This window comes from Bos grunniens, chromosome 8, assembly GCF_055505025.1.
Source record: "Bos grunniens cultivar Pamir isolate PY7600 chromosome 8, Bosgru_T2T1.0, whole genome shotgun sequence".
NCBI lineage: Eukaryota > Metazoa > Chordata > Mammalia > Artiodactyla > Bovidae > Bos > Bos grunniens.
The window spans coordinates 58,332,830-58,355,667 of NC_141172.1; the positions used below are offsets into that span (position 1 = coordinate 58,332,830).

At 42.7% G+C, this 22,838-nt stretch overlaps 1 protein-coding gene across 12 annotated transcripts in view; it reads left to right on the top strand.

The window, feature by feature from the left end:
* The window catches only part of RUSC2 (RUN and SH3 domain containing 2), a 64,584-nt gene that overhangs the window by 13,834 nt on the left and 27,912 nt on the right, over positions 1-22,838 (top strand). For 5 of the 12 annotated variants that reach the window (XM_086415743.1, XM_086415738.1, XM_086415752.1 and 2 more), the window contains exon 2: positions 15,023-15,172. The exons of 5 other annotated variants lie outside the window; for them this stretch is intronic. The gene's annotated coding sequence lies outside the window, so the exon portion shown is untranslated. Of the gene's footprint in view, positions 1-15,022; positions 15,173-16,307; positions 16,605-22,838 lie in introns of those variants that run through there. 2 more of the 12 variants (XM_086415739.1, XM_086415742.1) reach the window with 1 other exon arrangement.

Genomic DNA, 22,838 nt, shown 5'->3' on the forward strand with positions numbered 1-22,838 from the left:
CAGGGAACGCAGGTTCAATCCTTGGCTGGGGAACTAAGATCCACATTTCATGGGGCAACTAAGCCTGTATGCTGCAACTACTGAGCCTTTGAGCTCTACAGCCAGTGCTCTGCAACTAGAGAAAGCCTGTGTGCTGGAAGGAAGACCCAGATCAGCCAAAATATAAAAATTTTAAAAAGAGGCCCCAGAGAGCCAGCTCACCCCATTCCTCCATATGAGGACACACCAAGAAGTCTGCAACCGAGGAAAAGGCCCTCACTTGACCATGCTGGTCCCTTCATCTTGGACTTCAAACAACAGCCTTTCTGTTGTTATAAGCCACCCAGTCTCTGATATTTTGTTGTAGCAGCCTGGACAGACTAAGACAGGGGGTTGGGGTTTTAACCTATGAACTGGAGGAGGACACCATTTGGTCCATAACACTGTATATAATAGAAATACTGTCCCCCCTGCCCCACATACACACCCAAACACAACCAAGTAACAGAGGCTTAAATAAGATGGGAGTCTTTCTCTCTTACCTGAAAGATGTCCAGGGAGGGGTGGGGGAGCCAGGTGGGTTGCCATGGCAACTTGTCCCACTGACCATAGGTTGGGGTCCTTGGCCTTATGCTCCAACATGCCTGCCAATGGGCACTTTGCTGCCCAGCCAAAGATCAGGAATGAGGAACCGAGGCAGGAGTGAGGGATTTAGGCAGGCATCTCAGAGTCTGGGTCACCCCACTTCCTCAAGCACCCCACACCAAGCTGTCTTCATTCAAAGTTCTGCCCTAGATGCTGAAAGGTTGTTGCTGAGCCACGAAAGATGCCGGGATTCTTGGCCTCCAGGAGAGAAGAATTCAATCCGGGGCCAGAGACAAAGCTTGATTGCTCAGAGCTTTTGTGTAATAGAGTTTTATTAAAGTATAAAAGGGATAGAGAAAGCTTCTGACACAGACATCAGAAAGAGTACCCCCTTGCTAGTGTTAGCAATGGAGTTATATACCTTTTAATTAGTTATTACAATGAATCAAAAGAATGTCTCAAGTTCATGAAAATTTTACCAGACCCACTCCCACAATTTACATTTTAGGATAACAAGATTAGAATTTAACAATAGAAAGATTCTACCAGACCCACAGGGCTTCCCTGGTGGCTCAGAGGTTAAAGCGTCTACCTGGAATGTGGGAGACCCAGGTTCGATCCCTGGGTTAGCAAGATCCCCTGGAGAAGGAAATGGCAACCCACTCCAGTACTCTTACCTGGAGAATCCCATGGAGGGAGGAGCCTGGTAGGCTACAGTCCATGGGGTCGCAAAAAAAAAAAAAGAAAAGAAAATTCCTAGGATGAGGATAAAGAGATGTCCAGCATGATAGTGGTGTTGTAAACCATAGAGGAGAGTCAGTTCAAATGTATCAGGAGAACAGAAAGTTCCAGAAGGATTATGGTCCAGGAAAAAAAAAAAAAGGAACTATGTTTGACTGTTTGGAAAATTAGATTGAGAGCAATTTTTACAGTTCTGCTAGAGAATTTGGGAAGAATTAGGGATAAATATATAGAAAACTAAACTAAAGAGAGTCATGTATTAAAGTTACAACCCATCATTTCATGGCAAATAGATGGGGAAACAATGGAAACCGTGACAGACTTTATTTTCTTGGGCTCCAAAATCACTGCAGATGGTGACTGCAGCCATGAAATTAAAAGACGCCTGCTCCTTGGAAGAAAAGCTATGACCAATCTAGACAGCATATTATAAAGGCGAGACATTATTTTACCTACAAAGGTCCATTTGGTCAAAGCTATGATTTTTCCAGTAGTTATGTATGGATGTGAGAGCTGGACAGGAGAAAAGTGAGTGAGTGAGTGAGTGAGTGAGTGAAAGATGCTCAGTTCAGTCGCTCAGTCGTGTCCGACTCTTTGGGAGCCCATGAATCGCAGCACACCAGGCCTCCTTGTCCATCACCAACTCCCGGAGTTCACTCAGATTCACGTCTATTGAGTCAGTAATGCCATCCAGCCATCTCATCCTCTGTCATCCCCTTCTCCTCCTGCCCCTAATCCCTCCTAGCATCAGAGTCTTTTCCAATGAGTCAACTCTTCTCATGAGGTGGCCAAAGTATTGGAGTTTCATATTTAGCATCATTCCTTCCAAAGAACACCTAGGGCTGATCTCCTTTAGGATGGACTAGTTGGATCTCCTTGCAGTCCAAGGGACTCTCAAGAGTCTTCTCCAACACCACAGTTCAAAACCATCAATTCTTCAGTGCTCAGCTTTCTTCATAGTCCAACTCTCACATCCATATATGACCACTGGAAAAACCATAGCCTTGACTAGATGGACCTTTGTTGGCAAAGTAATGTCTCTGCTTTTCAATATGCTATCTAGATTGGTCATAACTTTTCTTCCAAGGAGTAAGCGTTTTTTAATTTCATGGCTGCAATCACCATCTGAAGTGATTTTGGAGCCCAAAAAAATAAAGTCTGACACTGTTTCCACTGTTTCCCCATCTATTTCCCATGAAGTGATGGGACCAAATGCCATGATCTCCATTTTCTGAATGTTGAGCTTTAAGCCAACTTTTTCACTCTCCTCTTTCACTTTCATCAAGAGGCTTTTTAGTTCCTCTTCACTTTCTGCCATAAGGATGATGTCATCTGCATATCTGAGGTTATTGATATTTCTCCCGGCAATCTTGATTCCAGCTTGTGCTTCTTCCAGCCCGGTGTTTCTCATGATGTACTCTGCATATAAGTTAAATAAGCAGGGTGACAATATACAGCCTTGACATACTCCTTTTCCTACTTGGAACCAGTCTGTTGTTCCATGTCCAGTTCTAACTGTTGCTTCCTGACCTGCATATAGGTTTCTCAAGAGGCAGGTCAGGTGGTCTGGTATTCCCATCTCTTGAAGAATTTTCCACAGTTTATTGTCATCCACACAGTCAAAGACTTTGGTGTAGTCAATAAAGCAGAAATAGATGTTTTTCTGGAACTCTCTTGCTTTTTCGATGATCCAGCGGATGTTGGCAATTTGATCTCTGGTTCCTCTGCCTTTTCTAAATCCAGCTTGAACATCTGGAATTTCACGGTTCATGTACTGCTGAAGCCTGGCTTGGAGAATTTTGAGCATTACTTTACTAGTGTGTGAGATGAGTGCAATTGTGTGGTAGTTTGAGCATTCTTTGGCATTGCCTTTCTTTGGAATTGGAATGAAAACTGACCTTTTCCAGTCCTGTGGCCACTGCTGAGTTTTCCAAATTTGCTGGCATATTGAGTGCAGCACTTTCACAGCATCATCTTTCAGGATTTGGAATAGCTCAACTGGAATCCCATCACCTCCACTAGCTTTGTTTGGTGATGCTTTCTAAGGCGCACTTGACTTCACATTCCAGGATGTCTGGCTCTAGGTCAGTGATCACACCATCATGATTATCTGGGTCGTGAAGATCTTTTTTGTACAGTTCTTCTGTGTATTCTTGCCACCTCTTCTTAATATCTTCTGCTTCTCTTAGGTCCGTACCATTTCTGTCCTTTATTGAGCCCATCTTTGCATGAAAAGTTCCCTTGGTATCTCTAATTTTCTTGAAGAGATCTCTAGTCTTTCCCATTCTGTTGCAAAAGATGCTCAGTTGTGTTCAACTCCTTGTGACTCCATGGACAGCAAAAAAGGCTGAGCACCGAAGAATTGATGCCTTCAAACTGTGGTGCTGGAGAAGACTCTTGAGAGTCCCTTGGACAGCAAGGAGGTCAAAGCAGTCAATCCTAAAGAAAATCAACCCTGAATATTCCTTAGAAGGACTGATGCTGAAGCTGAAGTGCCAATACTTTGGTCACCTGATGCAAAGAGCTGACTTATGAGAAATGACCCTGATGCTGGGAAGATTGAAGGCAAGAGAAGGGGACGGAGGATGAGATGGTCGAATGGCATCACTGACTCAATGGACATGAGTTTGAGCAAACTCCAGGAGATCAAGGACACGAAAGCCTGGCGGGCTGCAGTCCACGGGGTTGCAAAGAGTCGGACATGACTAAGCAACTGAGCAACAACAAATAGACTCTTATTTGCTATACCAAGTCATAGCAAACACTGGATATTAATTAAATCAGAAAGTGTGAGAAAGGTGGATGTAGGAAGTAAAAAAAGAATGTTTAAAATTAAGAAATAATTAATATGCATGTGATTTATAAACATGAACATAAATGCCAGATGAGACTGCTAAAAGATTTGAAAGTAGTGGAAAATGACACAGAGATAGAAGGGGATTGGAGCTATGGATTTCTATTATTCGTCAGAAGCTTTATAGGACAATGAATACTGGAGTGGGTAGCCTTTTCCTTCTCTACGGGATCTTCCCAACCCAGGGATCTAACCCAGGTGTCCTGAATTGCAGGTGGATTCTGTACCAGCTGAGCCACAAGGGAAGCCCTTTCACTTTTAACTTTGTAACCATGTGCATATATTAATTTGATAAGGTCTTTACTTTTTAAAATAAATCCCCTGACACCACATCAGCCTCTGGGTAGTGACTGTCTTTACTGTAACAGCCAACCTTTGTTGACCACCCAACCAATCTGCTTGATTTTCCATTCACTTTTGCACCCTCTGCAGTCTAATTTCATTTCCACTAACCACTCCCCTGAAATTGTTTATGTCAAGGTCATCAGTGGACTCCTGGTTGCCAAATATGATGGACACTTTCAACGACTCTGTTTCCTTTCAGTTTGTCTAAGACACCAACCACTGTCTTGCCTCAGGGCCTTTCACACATGTCATTCCCTCTGCCTGGAATGTTGTCCCCACCTTTTCACCTGTTTAACTTCCTTTCAGCTAACCTTTCAAGGCTCAACATGTAATTACAGAGAGGCCTTCACAATTTACCAGAAAGGCCTTCCCTGACCTCTTAATCACATCTGTCATTAGTCTTAATCAGACCTTCTTAATACTCTGCACTTTATTTTCAAGGCATTTATCACATTTCATAATTGTATTTTTATTTATGTGATTGTTTGCTTTCCTCCACTAGATTGTAAGCTTCCTGAGGGCAGGGATAATATCTATTTTGTTTACCACTGTATTCCTAGCAATAGTCTATTCCTAGCCAATAGGAATCTTTGCCCAAAGATTGAATAATAGTCCTCGAAAGAGGTATTTCAGGAGGGCCTAGAAGTAGAGCACTGATTTTAGGAATTAAAAGAAAGGATAGATTAGAGAGGCTTTTCTACAGCAGAAGCTACGGGACTTGGATAGGGTCTCCTGGGGTACATGTTTGGAAATAATTAGACCTTTTAAGTAGAATCTTGTCAGCCCATGAATTTATGTAGAGGACTCACCTTCTCTGTCTTCTGCTAATGTAATTCAGGTAATCATGTACCTGTATTCACTGGGTAGGAAAATCTTGATTCATAGATAAATTGCATATTCACACTGACTTTCTCTGTATATTATCTTGTGATGTTTCCTGAGATTGAGTCACTTTCCAGCTTCTAGGGGACAAAGAATAGAGCCATAGGGTTAAAGATTTTGAGGTGGTATGCCTGTTGAAATGTACTGGGTATGACAGTGACAAGATTCTCTGCTGTGAATTGGTAAATTGAATAGTAGTGCAGCCTCAGAAGTCAATGGGAAGGATTTAGATTCAAGGAAAGAAGACATTCCTGATTCACATTCATTATAATTATTTACTAAGCCTTCAGTTCAGTCAGTTCAGTCACTCAGTTGTGTCTGACTCTTTGCAACCCCATGAAGCGCAGCACCCAGGCCTCCCTATCCATCACCAACTCCCAGAGTCCACCCAAACCCGTGTCCATTGAGTCGGTGATGCCATCCAACCATCTCATCCTCTTTCATCCCCTTCTCCTCCTGCCCTCAATCCCTCCCAGCATCAAGGTCTTTTTAAATGAGTCAGCTCTTTGCATCAGGTGGCCAAAGTATTGGAGTTTCAGCTTCAACATCAGTCCTTCCAATGAACACCCAGGACTGATCTCCTTTAGGATAGACTGATTGGATCTCCTTGCAGTCCAAGGGACTCTCAAGAGTCTTCTCCAACACCACAGTTCAAAAGAATCAATTCTTCGGCGCTCAGCTTTCTTCATAGTCCAACTCTCACATCCATACATGACTACTGGAAAAACCATAGCCTTGAATAGATGGACCTTTGTTGACAAAGTAACATCTCTGCTTTTTAATATACTGTCTAGGTTAGACATAACTTTCCTTCCAAGGAGTAAGCATCTTTTAATTTCATGGCTGCAGTCACCATCTGAAGTGATTTTGGAGCCCAGAAAAATAAAGTCAGCCACTGTTTCCATTGTTTCCCCATCTATTTGCCATAAAGTGATAGGACTGGATGCCATGATCTTCGTTTTCTGAATGTTGAGCTTTAAGCCAACTTTTTCACTCTCCTCTTTCACTTTCATCAAGAGGCTGTTTAGTTCTTCTTCACTTTCTGCCATAAGGGTGGTGTCATCTGCTGCTGCTGCTGCTAAGTCACTTCAGTCATGTCCGACTCTGTGTGACCCCATAGACGGCAGCCCACCAGGCTCCCCCATCCCTGGGATTCTCCAGGCAAGAACATTGGAGTGGGTTGCCATTTCCTTCTCCAATGCATGAAAGTGAAAAGTGAAAGGGAAGTTGTTCAGTCGTATCCGACTCTTTGAGACCCCATGGACTGCAGCCTACCAGGCTCCTCCGTCCATAGGATTTTCCAGACAAGAGTACTGGAGTGGGGTGCCATCACCTTCTCCAGTGTCATCTGAGTCTTCACTAAATGCCAATCATTGTTCCACATGTTTTCTATATCTTTTAACTTCCACCAGCACCCTGTAAGAGGAGGTATTATTAGCCCCATGTACAGGTGAAGAAAGTGAGGGGAGTCAAATAATTTGCCTTTAAACTTTTTCACGATGGCCATTCTGACGTGCACTCATCTTCTCCTGCAAGAACACCAAAATCACAACTAGCTGCCGAACAGCCATCAACAGGAGAATGTTGGATCCCACCAGAATTAGTCCTTAGAGGCAGAGTTATATACCAGCCGTTTCTTAGCTCCCTTCCAAGTGGCACAGTGGTAAAGAATCTGCCTGCCAATTCAGGAGACACAAGATACATGGGTTCGATCCCTGGGTTGGGAAGATCCCCTGGAGGAGTAAATGGCAACCACTCCAATATTCTTGCCTGGAAAATTCCATGGACAGAAGAGCCTGGCAGGCTACAGTCCATGGGGTCACAAAGAGTCGGACGTGACTAAGCATGTGCACAAGGTCAAGGTCTCTGTTGACCAGAAAGAAAAGTGCTTGGCCTAAAGCTGGAGAGAGCAAATCAGAGTTCAGTTTCTTCATTATAAATGAACAGCAGTTTCTTAGTTGAAGTGAGTTGTTATGCCTTAAACAAAAGTGTTTGATGTAAATAGGGACTGAACTCCTGCAGAATGAATGGGAATAAAAATGGGGCTCAACTGAGAGCAAGTTATTGATAGATTCTAGTGACTACTTGGGAGAGGGCAATGGCAACCCACTCCAGTGTTCTTGCCTGGAGAATCCCATGGACGGAGGAGCCTGGCTGCCATCTATGGGGTCGCACAGAGTCGGACACGACTGAAGCGACTTAGCAGCCGCAGTAGATGACACCACCCTTATGGCAGAAAGTGAAGAACTAAACAGCAGCAGCAGTGACTACTTGAAGGGCCAGAGTTTTCAACCAAAACACATAACTTTGGTTGCCAATTCAGTATAAACTGGTCCCTGATTTAATAAATATGCTAACCTCCTTCCATGGACAGAGATGGCTTTTATGGATTAACTGTGTATCCTTTGAATATAGCACATTCCAAAGGCCTACTTCATAGTTTGTGTGGTCATAATTATTTAGTTGTTTGTTTAGTCTCCCCAGGCAAACTTATAAGCACTATATGAAGGCCAGCCCCGGATCTGCTTTGTTCACATAGTCTGGTGCCTTGAAATTCATAGATGCTCGGTTCATGTTTATTGGCTTATTCATCTTGTTCTTGGGCAAGACTGGCATCTGAGGTTCTCAGGGCCACAAACAAATTCTATACATCTGCCCAAAGCAGGGGAGGAAGGCCTCCCAGAGCCTTGTTGTGCTTCTGGGGTGAGCTATTAGACTCCCTAGGTTCTGCCTCGTTTGGGTGGAGCCTCAAAGACTTGATGCCACTGGTCTTAGCAGTGGGGCTCTGGTTTTAGTAGTGGGGCTCATCTTTGTTCTGAGATGTTAACTGTAAACAAATTGTGCTATTTCCTGTCCCCTGGGGAACTCAAAGGGGCCACAATTGAGGGGCAGTGACAGCACAAGAGTTACAGTGTTCTCTGCTGGAACCTCCCTATTGCTAGCCAGAGATGGCTCCAATATAGGCTAGCCAATCAGGAAATTCCAAACTCTTTTCCTGAACTCTAAACAGCTAGAGGAATCTCTCCAGCTGGAGTTGGAAAAGCTCCCAGTGAGGAGAGCCGAGTCTTACGTAACTTTTATGGACTGACCATTTTTAGGAAAAAACAAACAGTTTCTCAGCTAGTGCTGGACTTTTTGAGGCACATCCTGCATTCTTTCCTGGAGGCTCAGCCTCTCACAAAACAGAGTTGAAGACTGGTGAGGTTCAACGGGGACGGATGACACGAGACAGAGAGAGTACATCTGTTGGACATTCTGGCTGGAATGTGCAATTTTGGTTCTCATGGTGCAGCTCCCACTAGCAGTGAAGGGAGTGTGGTGTTGGGGTGCAGGGAGAGGAGCCATACCTGGGGATACTCTCCCTGCACATTCCAGAGGCCAGCCACTACCAGCTCTGTCCACTCAGCACCCCACATCCCACTAGGGAGGAGTAGAACTTAGTGTGTATAAATACATCCAAAATTGTAATGAACCAAATTCTGCTCTGGAAAAAGAAATTTTCCCAATTTACTTTGGTAAAGATTCAGTTCCTCCTTAGTTCAGTTCAGTGAACATTATAAACCATGTGCCAGACTCTGCTGCTGCTGCTAAGTCGCTTCAGTCGTGTCCAACTCTGTGCGATCCCAGAGAGGGCAGCCCACCAGGCTCCCCCGTCCCTGGGATTCTCCAGGCAAGAACACTGGAGTGGGTTGCCATTTCCTTCTAGGCTAGGTTAAATGACTGCAAAGATGAGTAAGACCATTTCTGTCCTTAACATGCAATCAAGGGAAGAGAGAAAATGTATATAAACAGTTATAATATACTTCCTTGCCATATAGTCCTGTGTTTTTTATGTATTTCTTTTATTCTTAACTCTCTTATAAAGGTAACCATCAGTTTTATGTCTACTTGTGAACTTAGGGGGCTGCTTTATTGACTGTGCCAAAGCCTTTGACTGTGTGGATCACAATAAACTGTGGAAAATTCTTCAAGAGATGGGAATACCAGACCACCTGACCTGCCTCTTGAGAAACCTATATGCAGGTCAGGAAGCAACAGTTAGAACTGGACATGGAACAACAGACTGGTTCCAAGTAGGAAAAGGAGTACGTCAAGGCTGTATATTGTCACCCTGCTTATTTAACTTATATGCAGAGTACATCATGAGAAACGCTGGGCTGGAAGAAACACAAGCTGGAATCAAGATTGCCGGGAGAAATATCAATAACCTCAGATATGCAGATGACACCATCCTTATGGCAGAAAGTGAAGAGGAACTAAAAAGCCTCTTGATGAAAGTGAAAGAGGAGAGTGAAAAAGTTGGCTTAAAGCTCAACATTCAGAAAACGAAGATCATGGCATCTGGTCCCATCACTTCATGGGAAATAGATGGGGAAACAGGGGAAACAGTGTCAGACTTTATTTTTTTGGGCTCCAAAATCACTTCAGATGGTGATTGCAGCCATGAAATTAAAAGACGCTTACTCCTCGGAAGGAAAGTTATGACCAACCTTGAGAGCATATTTGAAAAGCAGAGACATTACTTTGCCAACAAAGGTTCGTCTAGTCAAGGCTATGGTTTTTCCGGTGGTTATGTATGGATGTGAGAGTTGGACTATGAAGAAAGCTGAGCACTGAAGAATTAATGCTTTTGAACTGTGGTGTTGGAGAAGACTCTTGAGAGTCCCTTGGACTTCGAGGAGATCCAACCAGTCCATCCTAAAGGAGATCAGTCCTAGGTGTTCATTGGAAGGACTGATGCTGAAGCTGAAACTCCAAAACTTTGGCCACCTTATGCGAAGAGTTGACTCACTGGAAAAGACTCTGATGCTGGGAGGGATTGGGGGCAGGAGGAGAAGGGGACGACAGAGGATGAGATGGCTGGATGGCATCACCAACTCAATGGACATGAGTTTGAGTGAACTCTGGGAGTTGGTGATGGACAGGGAGGCCTGGTGTGCTGTGATGCATGGGGTCACAAAGAGTTGGACACGACTGAGTGACTGAACTGAACTGAACTGAATTTATGATAAACAAAAATACAAGAAAATCTCCCTTTTTCAGGTGTGACCAGTTATATTTCTAAATTATACGTGAAATAGGCAGGCACAACTTTAAAGAATATTCTTATATTAATTGTTCTTATTTCCATAATTTTCTCAAGCTGAGATGAGGCATTTTAGAATTTTGAATGTAACTTGAATCTTTCAAAATAACAAATAGCTTTCTCACTGAATTAGGATTTGCCTTAGACAAGGATTTGCCTGTAACCTTTTGCTTTTTCTCTCAAATGAAGTATTAGGCAGACATCTAGCACAGCAGTAGCTTGGTAGACTATTATTGTTGTTGTTTAGTCGCTAAGTTATGTCTGACCTTTTGCCACCCCATGAACTGTAGCATGCCAGGCTTCCCTGTCCTTCACTATCTCCTGGAGTTTGCTCAAACTCATGTCCATAGAGTCAGTGGTGCCATCCAACCATCTCATCTTCTGTCGCCCCCTTCTCCTCCTGCCCTCAATCTTTCCCAACATCAGGGTCCTTTCCAGTGAGTCAGCTCTTCACATCAGGTGAGATAATAAATATCACATAGATAGGAAATAATGGCTACTGTCATTGTAAGTATTATTCTTTAGCTACAGGTCATCCCCTTCTAGTCTATGTTGTGTGGTAAGGTAGTGAAAGGGCAAGTCGCTCAGTCGTGTCCAACTCTTTGCGACCCCATGGACTATACAGTCTGTGGAATTCTCTAGGCCAGAATACTGGAGTGGGTAGCCTGTCCCTTCTCCAGGGGATCTTCTCAACCCAGGGACCAAACCCCAGTTTTCCACATTGCAGGCGGATTCTTTACCAGCTGAGCCACAAGGGAAACCCAAGAATACTGAGTGGGTAGCCTATCCCTTCTCCAGCATAACTCTGGTAATTCCTGACTCTGCACATTGTCCGTATGTTGCTTTTATAGTAGTTTAAGCCCTGTTTACAAAGCTATTTTAACTATTAGTAAAGGAGCCTAGATTTACAGCTCTATGTCTTTACTTAAAATAAGCTCACTTCTCTCCTCATGCCTTTCACCCATATTTACTATATCCAAACTCATCTGACTGTTGATAGTTCCTTTGCTATCTACAACCATACCACATATAGAAAAGGGAGGGATAGGTAAGAGAGAAGGACTTGAGACCCAGGTCAGTTCAAGTGTGGGTTTGGAACCTGGGGAGCAGGAGAAGAAGAAAAGAAAAAGGTCTGGTAGAGGCATGGGATGGTATTATTAAATAGAAATAGAAAGATAAAGGCTGTTTATGGCTCAGTCTGCACTCCAGAATGATAATGCAATAAGCTAAATTCCACAGATGTTTTTGAAGCACTTTATATGAAGGGAATTAGCCAGTCTGTCAGCTCCAATACAAATAAACTCAGAATTCTTCCTTCACATTCCTCAGTGGCTCCTTAGAGGGGAGCTGCCTCTGAAATATATGCAACAACCATGTGGGAAGAGGAAAGAGGATCCCTAGGCAGGCCCAGCAGAGTCAGAATTTTGAGAAACAGACTTTGAATAGAGAGGCCTTTAAAGTCCAGAATAGAAATCAGCAAATTATGATCCATGCCAGAATAACTTTATAAGGTTTTACATTTACACTGAGAATGGTTTTTACATTTTTAAAGAATTGTTTTTTAAAAAAAGGAAGAAGGGAGTATATAGCAGAACTTTATGGCCACACAGCCTAAGTGGTAACTGTCTGGCCCTTTGCAGACAGCGTTTGCTGAAAGGAGGGTTTTCTGAAAGCTCACCAGAAGCTGGAGGATGCAGGAAAATCTATTTTGAACCCTAGGGTAGGCACTTGCAGAAAAAAAAGGTACCAGCATCAATGACGAATAAATGTCTATTTCTACTTTCCAAAAGTGCTGGGGACCTAGCAAACTAATGATTGCTGGGCCAGAAAGAGTGAAGCCTTGTACTGGGTTTAAAATACACTATTGCCTTTGTTCTAACAGAGCAGCGGAATATATCCTTTCATTGACACTGCTTTATCAGGCCTTTAGATGGAGCAAGTGGGTGAGTAGAGGCATTTCTTTCTGTTTGCAATTTTCTACTTTCTCTATTACACATTAGTGGAAATTAATAGCTTGTATCTAGGGAAGCAGATTCCTGACTGTTTCAACTGTTCCTCAAGCCAGTGGTAGGGATTATATGCCTGAAAGAAAAGAACTCTACCTCCAAGTACAGGCCAGGTTCACTTCCCAACATGGCCACTGTGACCCAGAAGAATAAAAATATGCAAGACCAGGCCTCTCTACTATATGCATGAGTGACAGTCACAGTTTTAAAATACTTTGGTCCAAAGAATTTATAGCATTTAAATTTCTTGCTACTTATTTTTTATTGAAGTATAATTGATTTACAATGTTCTAATTTCTGCTCTCCAACAAAGTGATGCAGTTTATATACATATGTGTGTATATACAGTGTGCTCTGCTGTGCTGTGCTTAGTCACTCAGTCGTGTTCGACTCTTTGCAACCCCATGGGCCTGCCAGGCTCCTCTGTCCATGGGGATTCTCCAGGCAAGAATACTGGAGTGGGTTGTCATGCCCTCCTCCAGGGAATCTCCCCAACCCTGGGATCGAACTCAGGTCTCCCGCACTGGAGGTGGATTCTTTACTATCTGAACCACCAGGGAAGCCCAAGAATACTGAAATGGGTAGCCTATCCCTTCTCCAGGGGATCTTCCTGACTCAGGAATCGAAGCAGAGTCTCCTGCATTACAGGCAGATTCTTTACCAGCTGAGCTACCAGGGAAGCCCATATATATGTATATTCTTTTTTAAATATTCTTTTCCATTATGGGTTATCATAGGATATCAAGTATAGTTCTTTGTGCTATACAGGAGGACCTTGTTGTTTATCCATTCTATATATAAAAGCTTACACCTACTAACCCGAACTTCTACTCCATTCCTCCTCCCCCCTCATCCCCTTGGCAACCACAAATCTGTTCTCTACATGTGTGATTCTGTTTCTGTTTCATAGGTAGGTTCGTGTGTCTCATATTCAGATTCCCCACATAAGTGATATTATATGATATTTGCCTTTCTCTTTCTGACTTACTTTACTTATATGATAATCTCAAGTTGTATTCTTACTACTTATTATTTGATTGTTCAAATATTTTCTTGCCATCTCACCAGAAGGTGGATATAATTAGCCCCTTCTCCAAATGGTAAACCTAGAACTTGGAGAGGACAGGTACCCTGCCCCAAGATGACCCAGCAAGTCAGAGAAAAAGCCAAGAATGAAAGCAGTGTTCCTATCCGGGCATCCTGCCACTATCCTAGGCATGAGTAGCTTCCAGATGGAGCTGAGATCAAACCGCATATCTTGAGTCATCAAATCTGGTTGATTCTGAGGCTGCATTGTTGTTCTGATGACCAGGTAGATAAGCCTTGAATGGCAGGAGAAAAAATGTACTGAATGGGTGGTTCCCCAGCCTACCTTCCTAACTCCTCAAGACGTTGCTATGTGGTGTCTCTGACAATGGCTATGAGTCAGCCTGACGCAGGAAGATGATGGAGTCACTGTTATTGTGTGCTTGGCTGCTGCTTTCTTTGCACTTCAGCATTCCTACCTGGTGTGGTACATTTTTGTCATTCCACAGCAGTCTGCTGTGCACATGACCCCTCAGTAGCCCAGACCCATCTATTTACATCAGCTGTCCAGCTGCCAGCCTCCTCACCTCCCTGTCTGCCAGAGGGGACTAGACGAAATCTGTGTTAGGACTGCCTTTCGGGGATGTGACTGGGATATCCACAGAGTTCTAGATTCTGTGTTCAAAGTGTAAGGTCCCTGGAACTCCACCTCTATGCCTTGGGGGAGAAGGAAGCTTTCACAAAAGATTTTTCTAGGCACTGACTCCTGGCCGGATGAGAGCTGGTTTCTTGGTATTTCTATCCTATTGTGTCATTTCTAGGAAAGAAGCTCTAGCCAAATGATTTTTCAAGGGATTTGATATACCTTCTGAAAATACCATGCAAATCAAATAACGACCAGCCTAACCATTCTTTCTTTGAAATATCCTATAAAACCTTCCCAGGTAGGTTTTTTTTTTTGCACAAGGTCAGCACTCACAGCACTAATCTGGGACTTGTGACTGATGAGGTGGAGCTTCTGCTTAGTTAAGTAACAGTCTTTCCTTAATTTTATTCAGATCATTTCAGTGCAACCAGTGTGTACGTGTGTGTGTGTGCTCACGCACGTGCACGCATGCACACATATACCCACCCTTCCAAAACAATGTAAATAACACATCAGGTCCCTTGTCCAGGGCCTTCCTGACTCAGGAGGATGCTGTGAACAACAGCTCTCAATTGAGGTCCACCTGGTCCCAGAGATTTGGGACCAGACAGCTGGACCTATGACAGCTCTGTTTGTTCCTTTTCCCCTTCCCTGTCCTTGTTATTACTAAACTGTTTTCAACAAGGCTCATTTCCTCCAGAATGCAACTCAGCATCCTGGAGAAGACTGAGGCCACTCTTGTAGCAGGAAGCTGCCCTAGATTTGGGCAGTAACCAGTAGAACTTGATACTGACGCCAGAGTGTAAAAATAAACACCTCCTACAGTGCTGTCTTAATCCATTGGCATCAGAGTTGCTATTATTAACCCATAGGCCTCACAGGCAGCTGTGATGGGCAGACAACAGCCTGGCCGGACCTATCCTGCCAACTTGGAATCAGACTGTTTCTTTCCTACATCTACTGGAATCTGATCTGGGGCCCCTGGAGAAGCACCATCAGTCTGGGAGCATGCCCCACAACAGGTAACACTAGAGATGGATTGGGATCTTTGGTTTGGGAGAGCCTTAGGTTCCTAAGGCCGGCCGGTGAGTCTAGAGTGTAATGGGCACAGGCTTACTGATTCAGTCCTAGTGGAAGGGAGGGGGAAAAAATGACTCTTTTCAGTTCCTTTGGCTCTTTTGAAGAGGTTTTGCCCTGCCAGTTCCCTGGATCTGGAGCCTTTAGGTTTTCTGGGAAATTGGGAAAGGAAAGAGAGAGGTAAGGTCTCCATTGGTCATCTGACAAAGCTCTAATAATAATAGTAACCATGGCTGAGCGCTTACCTTGTGTCAGGTACTTACCTGTAATATCTTATTCAATTCTCCCTCAAGCCCTTGAGGGAAAATATCATGACAGTTTTGCAAATGAGGAAACTGAAGTTTAGTGAAGTTGAGTAACTTCCCGAAGCCCACAGCTGGCAGGAAGAGTGTCCAATTTGAATCCAAACCTGTCAACGCCAAAATCCATGCTCTGAATCATTACAGAACCTAGGCTCCTGAATATTCTGGGCCCAGGCAAGATTCTTGCCACCTGCTTTAAAAGGTTTTAAAGTAAATATCAGTTTGCTCTCACTTTAGTCTTATAACCAAAGCAAATACAGTATTGGGTATGCAGGAATGGTCTTCGCTGCTGCCTGCTAATAAGGCAGTCCCAAGCATCGGGAGCCGGTCTTGGAAACTGTCATTTCAAGTCTACTGGGAAGTAAGTCACATCTGGGAAAAGGCTTTTGACTTGACGGAGGTGTCTCAGGGGCTATGATCCCTCTGCTGAGACTGGGGTGAGACTAGAACACAGTTTCCCGGGAAGCAAGGCTTTGATGGTTTCTAGCAGTCCTGCTGAGGGTGGAGTGTGCTTGAATGAAAATATTTCCTTGAAGGGCAGCTAGGCGTCTCTCTCCTCTTTCTCCTGCCTCCCCCACCCTGGCTCCACAACTGGCTTGTGGTAATTCAATCTAGATTCTTCTCATAGCCTACTTCACTGTGCATATGTGGCCTTTTATTTACAGCTTTCGAGAGTCTGATTGGATAGCAGCTTACCCGCCCCGCACAACTCAGTCCACTGCCTTGGGGGAGGGGAAGCCGAAAACATTCTGGCTTTGCTTCCTAGAGGCTAGAAGCCAAAAGGAGCAGCCAAAGGAAGAGCAAAGGGTCGACCACACTGAACAGTGGAACAGCATAGGGACCTTTTTGTCCCAGCTAACTTGCTTCTGCAAATATATAATTGAGCGCTATCCTCCAAGTAGAGCAGCCCACGCTGGACCTTTCAACACTCACCCCTGGTTCACTGTCTGTGTCTTGGTGGCTTCCTGCTCCTTGCTGCTCCCCTGCACCTAGCGTTAGGAGGCTCTGTCTCTCTGTCTGTTTATCCACTGCTGCATCCTCCACCCCCTCCATCTGAAGAACTCAACCTGTCAAGGTAGGAATTGACTCTCCTAATTCTCTGTAGTCCTCCCCTGTCTCCCTAACTACATCCTCAAAAGAGGTAGATTTACAGCAAGTTCTCAGTCCTTTGAGACTTCTAACTGTGGCAGTTAGAAGCCAGGCACTTGGAAGTATAGGGGTGTGTGTGTGTGTGTGTGTCTGTGTGTGTCTTTCTCTGTGTGTGTATATCCATGTATTTATGTTGAGAGGGAAGACGTTTATTAGCACACTGCACAGGGACCTTCCCTTGGGCCCAAGGTTTTAATTTAGCTTAGTTTATAATTAGAGTTGAAAGGTACCTTAAGAAGTTATCTGATTTAGCCTCCTGCCTCCAAACAGGTGCTATGAGTTGAACTAAGAAGGGAATCAAATGATTGATCTAATGGAGAAGGACATGCACTTGCTGGCTGGATTACTGGAAGAGAATATTTTTCTAGGTATAATCCCATTTGAGCAGAAGGAGAAACTAGAACAAAGCTGAGTTGATTATCGTGGTATTTCTATGGAATAAAGGAGAGACCCTTTACAGCTCCATGAGGAATAGTGGCTTCTAGATTATTCTTTTCTTGGGTATAATTCTTAGTGCTGCACTCTCCTCACAACTGAGCCTGAGAGGTAAAAGGCTTGGAACTTGTTGGGGGTTTCACCCCAACATATTCTGTCTGTGATTTTTGGTTCCATTAAAGGTGCCTACATATTTCCAGTTCATAAGGGAGGAGATAGACTTTTGGCCACCTGATGCGAAGAGCCAACTCATTGGAGAAGACCCTAATGCTGGGAATGATTGAAGACAAAAGGAAAAGAGGGCTGCAGAGGATGAGATAGTTAGATAGCAACACTGACTCAATGGACATAAACAAATTTCGGGAGATAGTGAAGGACAGGGAAGCCTGGCATCCTGAAGTCCATGAGGTCACAAAGAGTCAGACATGACTTAGCAACTGAACAATAATAAGACCTGGGGGAAAGGAGATAAACCCACACCAGGTAGTCCTAGGAAAGAGCCCATTCTGTTGTACTTCAGAGTCAGGCCTCCTCTAGAGTCTATTTGATTTTAGGGGGGTGGACTTTTAGCTGAACCTTTCTGTAACATATTTGAGAAGCCAAACACAAAGCAAGCTCTATGCTTCGAAAGAAGACTGTACATTAGGGAGGCCTGATAAGGAAGCAGCTGGGTGTGTCTGGGACAGCCTTTCAGGCTAGGCCTCTTCCAGCACACACCCAGCACACTGGCTGGCCTTGCTTGGAGTCCAAAATAACTTAATGCCAGTTCAAAACAGTGGCCTCCTCAGCTCGGAGCACACAACCTGGAGGAAAGACAGACGTGCTCCTGGGCATTGGCTGCTATTCCGTTTGTGGAATCGGACTCCTGATGTCACAGCCTGGTGCTCTCAGGCAGCTAATAGCCTGTTTATCCTCTCCTTGCAACTCAGCCCAGAGACTACAGGCATTATTATTACCACCAATTCTTAAATCTCCAAATTCTTTCAGCATCTCTCACACATTTCAGTGAGAAGTACTTGTCTTAGAGGAAATTCAGTGTCCATCAAGTCTCATGGCCTATAAAGACATAGAACCTTAGTAGGCACGGGGATAATTACACAAACTGATTTTTCTGAATTCACTTAGAAAGTTATTTTCTGTACTGTAAAGTGAGTCTGCTGCTGATACAGTTAATTGACATCATTTTCCAAGCATATATGATTTGAGAGTCATGAAGTAAAAAAGGTGATTTCTCTCAGTTTTTGTTTCACTCCCCATTTCCCCGATCCCGACCAACCATGCTCAGTCTTGCCTTTGCCCAGAGATTTTCAGAATTTTTTCATCTGAACCCTAGGGTCCCCTGGAAGTGCCTTTGGGGGGCCCCTCTGAAGTGGAGAGAAGGAGTTGGAGTATATGGGGCTTTAGGGCCTCCCTGCTTCAACCAGAGTTGTTCTATGTATTGGGGCTGAAAAAGCTTGAAACCACTGCTCTGACCCTTATCTTACATCCTGAAACATCTTTCTTGCTTCCCTAGCCCTCCACAGAGGCATGTTGCCAATGATTTTAACAAAATTATGAGCCCCTCAAGTTGAGCTCTTACCCCTAAACACCCAGTGCAGTGCTTTGTACACAGCAGAAGTGTGTGCAGTGGATATGACTTATTTGATTGATTGATTGACTCTTGAGATGATATTAATTCATGGCCTTGGGATGCTTCTCCCTCAGAGAAAAGAGTATATGGTAAATTGTGGTTTATTTTTATTCAGTATGATTTGGGCACTTCTGACCTTTCCTATTGGAATCACTCATGCAGTCTGAGGCAAAAACATGGCCAAAAGGAATTACCTAACATAGATGGTTTCTGGTGTAGAGGATACCTGACTAGGTCAGCACAGGCAAGTACTTCATGCTAATGTCCAGAGAAAAGTGTCCTGAGGTGAAAGGTAAGCAGAGCGATTGGGAAAGGCTAGGGACAGAAATGTATTCGGATCACATTGTCTTATCTGTTTTTCAGTACTGCCTTCACTGAAAGTTACCTGCCTGATAGTTCCCAAAACTACTCAGTGTCTTGAATATGGGAAATACAGATCTTTTTATTTGCTAAACTATACTTAAAACACTGTCCAAGCTGTTTATCTATAGCCTCCAGTATATATCTACCTATCTTTTGAAGGAGAGAAGGACGGCTTTATTTTGTTTTAAAACAATTTACATTTTATAAAAGTTATATACATATGTATATATACATATGTGTATATATGTGTATATATATATAGTTTTTAAAAAGCCAAATAGTAAAAAAAAAAAAAAAAAAGAACATTAGTGGGACAACTGGCAAAATCCTCACAATCTGCAACTTCAGGTAATAATACTGTATTCAGTGTTGATTTCCTTGTTTTGGCAAATCCACCATGACTATATAAGATGGTAACGTTAGGGGATGCTGGTTGAAAAGACATAGGGATACACTCCTAACTATCTTTGTTACTTTTCTAAAAATTATTCCAAAAATAAATAATTTGAGGACTTCCCTGGTGGTCCAATGGTTAAGAATCTACTTTCTAATGGAGGAGATGCAGGTGTGATTCCTGGTCAAGAAAATAAGGTTCCACATGCTGTGGGCCAGCTAAGCCCACATGCCACAGCTAAGACCTGATGCAGCTAAAAAAATTTTTAATGATTAAGTTTAAAAAGTTTGTACACAACAATAAAAATCTTCACACAAAAAAAGCCAAATACTGCAAAATCTGAAATAATGACCATCAAAATCAATAATACCCAGCAAGAGATTATGACCCACTGAATGTTTTTTAAAAAGCCAAGAATCTATACAGATACCAAAAAAAAATAAATAGGAAGGAAACAGGAAATCCTTCTCATATTGGAATGCCAGCTAATAAATGTAGGAGGAATAATAAAAAGAAAATCATCATTTTTCAACCATCACAGTAAACAACTATTAATAATTCAGGTAAATCTTCAATGGATGCTGGTATTTTTAAAGAGTAACAACAATGCATTACATTTCTATAAAATATTTATAATTTATAGAGCATTTTCAGATAGTGTTTTGAATAGGCTACCATTCAGATCTACAGCAAGATGTTTATCTCCCCTTAGCTTCCATATCCTTTTTTTCACTTGGCAACTCCCTATAGCATAGCCTGGTCCAGGCATAAGAATGCTCAGCAGCCAATGATTATATTCAGATATGTTTTATTTTCACCTCCCCTGGATCTTTCTAATAATCTCTTACTAACTGCTTATCTGTGAGAATTTATCCTTTATTTAAAGCATTTTACCCATAGCTGATTTGTGTTCTGCCTCAGATGTTCTTAATATTTGAAGTTCTTGCAATTTAAATCTATTACTTATTTTCTGTTATTCATTCATAGTATCTTGTTTCCATGTATATTTGTGATCTTTGATGAAAATTAATTTTTGCATACTCCTTAATTTTGAGAATCCTGTCGACTTAAGTTGGAGATATTTTTCTCCAAAAGTTTGGAGGAACCATCAACCCTGGATCACATGAGCTTGCTTCAAGGATCTCAGCCTAACTTGGGTTTAGCTATCCCTTGCCTTTCTAGTGGTCCAAGACTTGCCATTCTGACCACAGTAGAAACGTTTGTGTAAACCACATAAAATCTGTCAACATACAAGATGTGACCACCAGGCTCTCACTTTGCAATCTTCACTTTAGGATCATGACTATGGAAATAAACAGTAGTGAAGTACTGACTGAAGACATGGCTGCTCAGTCATCTTTCCATCCTTAGTATGAAAATGGAAAGAAATGAGGGGTTAAGAGATATCTTGGCCTTGAAGATTTATTTACTAAGCACTTTGCTAAGGCTTAACTTTTTGGTTTTCATCTTCCTTCCTTCCTTGCCTCTTATCAATCAAATATGCTATTCTCTTACAAACAATAAATGCCAGTGAGGGTGTGGAGAAAAGGGAACCCTCTTACACTGTTGATGGGAATGTATACTGATACAGCCACTATGGAGAACAGTTTGAAAGTTCCTTAAAAAGCTAAAAAATAGAACTACCATATGACCCAACAACCCCACTCCTGGGCATATACCTGGAGAAAACCGTAACTCTGAAAGATACATGCACTGCAGTGTTTATTGCAGCACTGTTTACAATAGCCAGGACCTGGAAACAGCCTAAACATCCATCAACAGAGGAATGGATAGGGGAGATGTGGTACGTTTATGCAATGGAGTATTACTCTGCCATAAAAAGGAATGAAATTGTGCCATTTGCAGAGACATGGATGGACCTAGAGACTGTCATATAGAGGGAAGTTAAGTCAGAAAAACAAATACTGTAGATTAACTAATATATGTGGGATCTAGAAAAATGGTGCGGATAACCTGTTTACAAGGTAGAGATGGAGACACAGATGCAGAGAACAAACATATAGACACTAAGAGGGGGAAGGGGAGGTGGGATGAATTGGGAGATTGGGATCGACATATATACACATGTATAAAATAGATAACTAATGAAAACCTACCGTATAGCACAGGGAACTCTACTTAATGCTCTGTGGTGACCTAACTGGGAAGGAACTCTAAAAGAGAGGGGATACATATATACGTATAACTGATTCACTTTGCTGTACAGCAGAAACTAACACAACATTGTAAAGCAACTATACTCCAATGAAAATTTAAAAATAAATAAATGAATAAAAGAAATGATTTTAAAAGTTAAAAAAAAAAAAGTTATTCTCAGGCTAAGCTAACCTGAAAGCTGACTTGAGTCCAACTAGCCCACTGGGCTTGCCATTCAATAGCTTTACCAAGCAAACATCAGTGGTGCCTTACTGAGTGCCAAGACTCTGGGCTCAGAATTACTTATCAAGATATAAGACAATCCCACTCTTCAAAAGTGAGCTGTCATCAAGAGATAAATAACAAAATAAAATGGCCAAGACTTGGTACTAAATGAGTTGTGTAGACAGTTGATATTGAAAAAGTTCAGAATAAAGACTTTCATGATAAAGAAAAGCTTCCAGACATGGTAGAATTTGAGCTAGATCCTTTAAAAAGAAACAAAGGCAAGGAAAATAGAGCATTCCAGATGTCTTCCCAGTGGACTGAGCCAAAATTCAGGATAAATTTGTCATCTGATAGAACATGGTTGAATAAGTGGGAAGGAACTTTGAATGCCGCATTAAGGGATTTGGATTATCCTGCAGGCAGTGGGGAGCCACTAACAACTTTTTAGTAGTAAGGTGAGGATACCAATATTGAGGCAGTACTTTGGGGAAATTATTCTTCTGTCAGTATATAGGATAGCTGGGAGGAGACAGCCAGAATGAAAGCAAGAAAACTGATTAGAAGACTGTATGATAATTCAGAGGAGGGGTGCCTGCAGGTCTGAACTCGGATGATAGAAGTAGTGACGGGAACTCGAAAGGCAGTGTGACAAGTAGTTAAGAACACGGACTTTGGAGTCAGATGGTTCTGTGTCTGGCCAGGTCAAACATTACTGACCGAGTTCCCTTTTGTTGTTGTTGTTCAGTTGCTGAGTCGTGCCCATGGACTACAGCACACCAGGCTTCCCTGTCCTTCAGCATCTCCGAGAGTTTGCTCAAACTGACCAGGTTACCTTAGGAAGGTCATTTAATATTCCTGAGCCTCAGACTTCTCATCCATAAAATGGAGATAATAATACTTATCTTAGAGAGCTGTTATATGTATAAAATGAGACAATGTAAGTGCTTAGCATG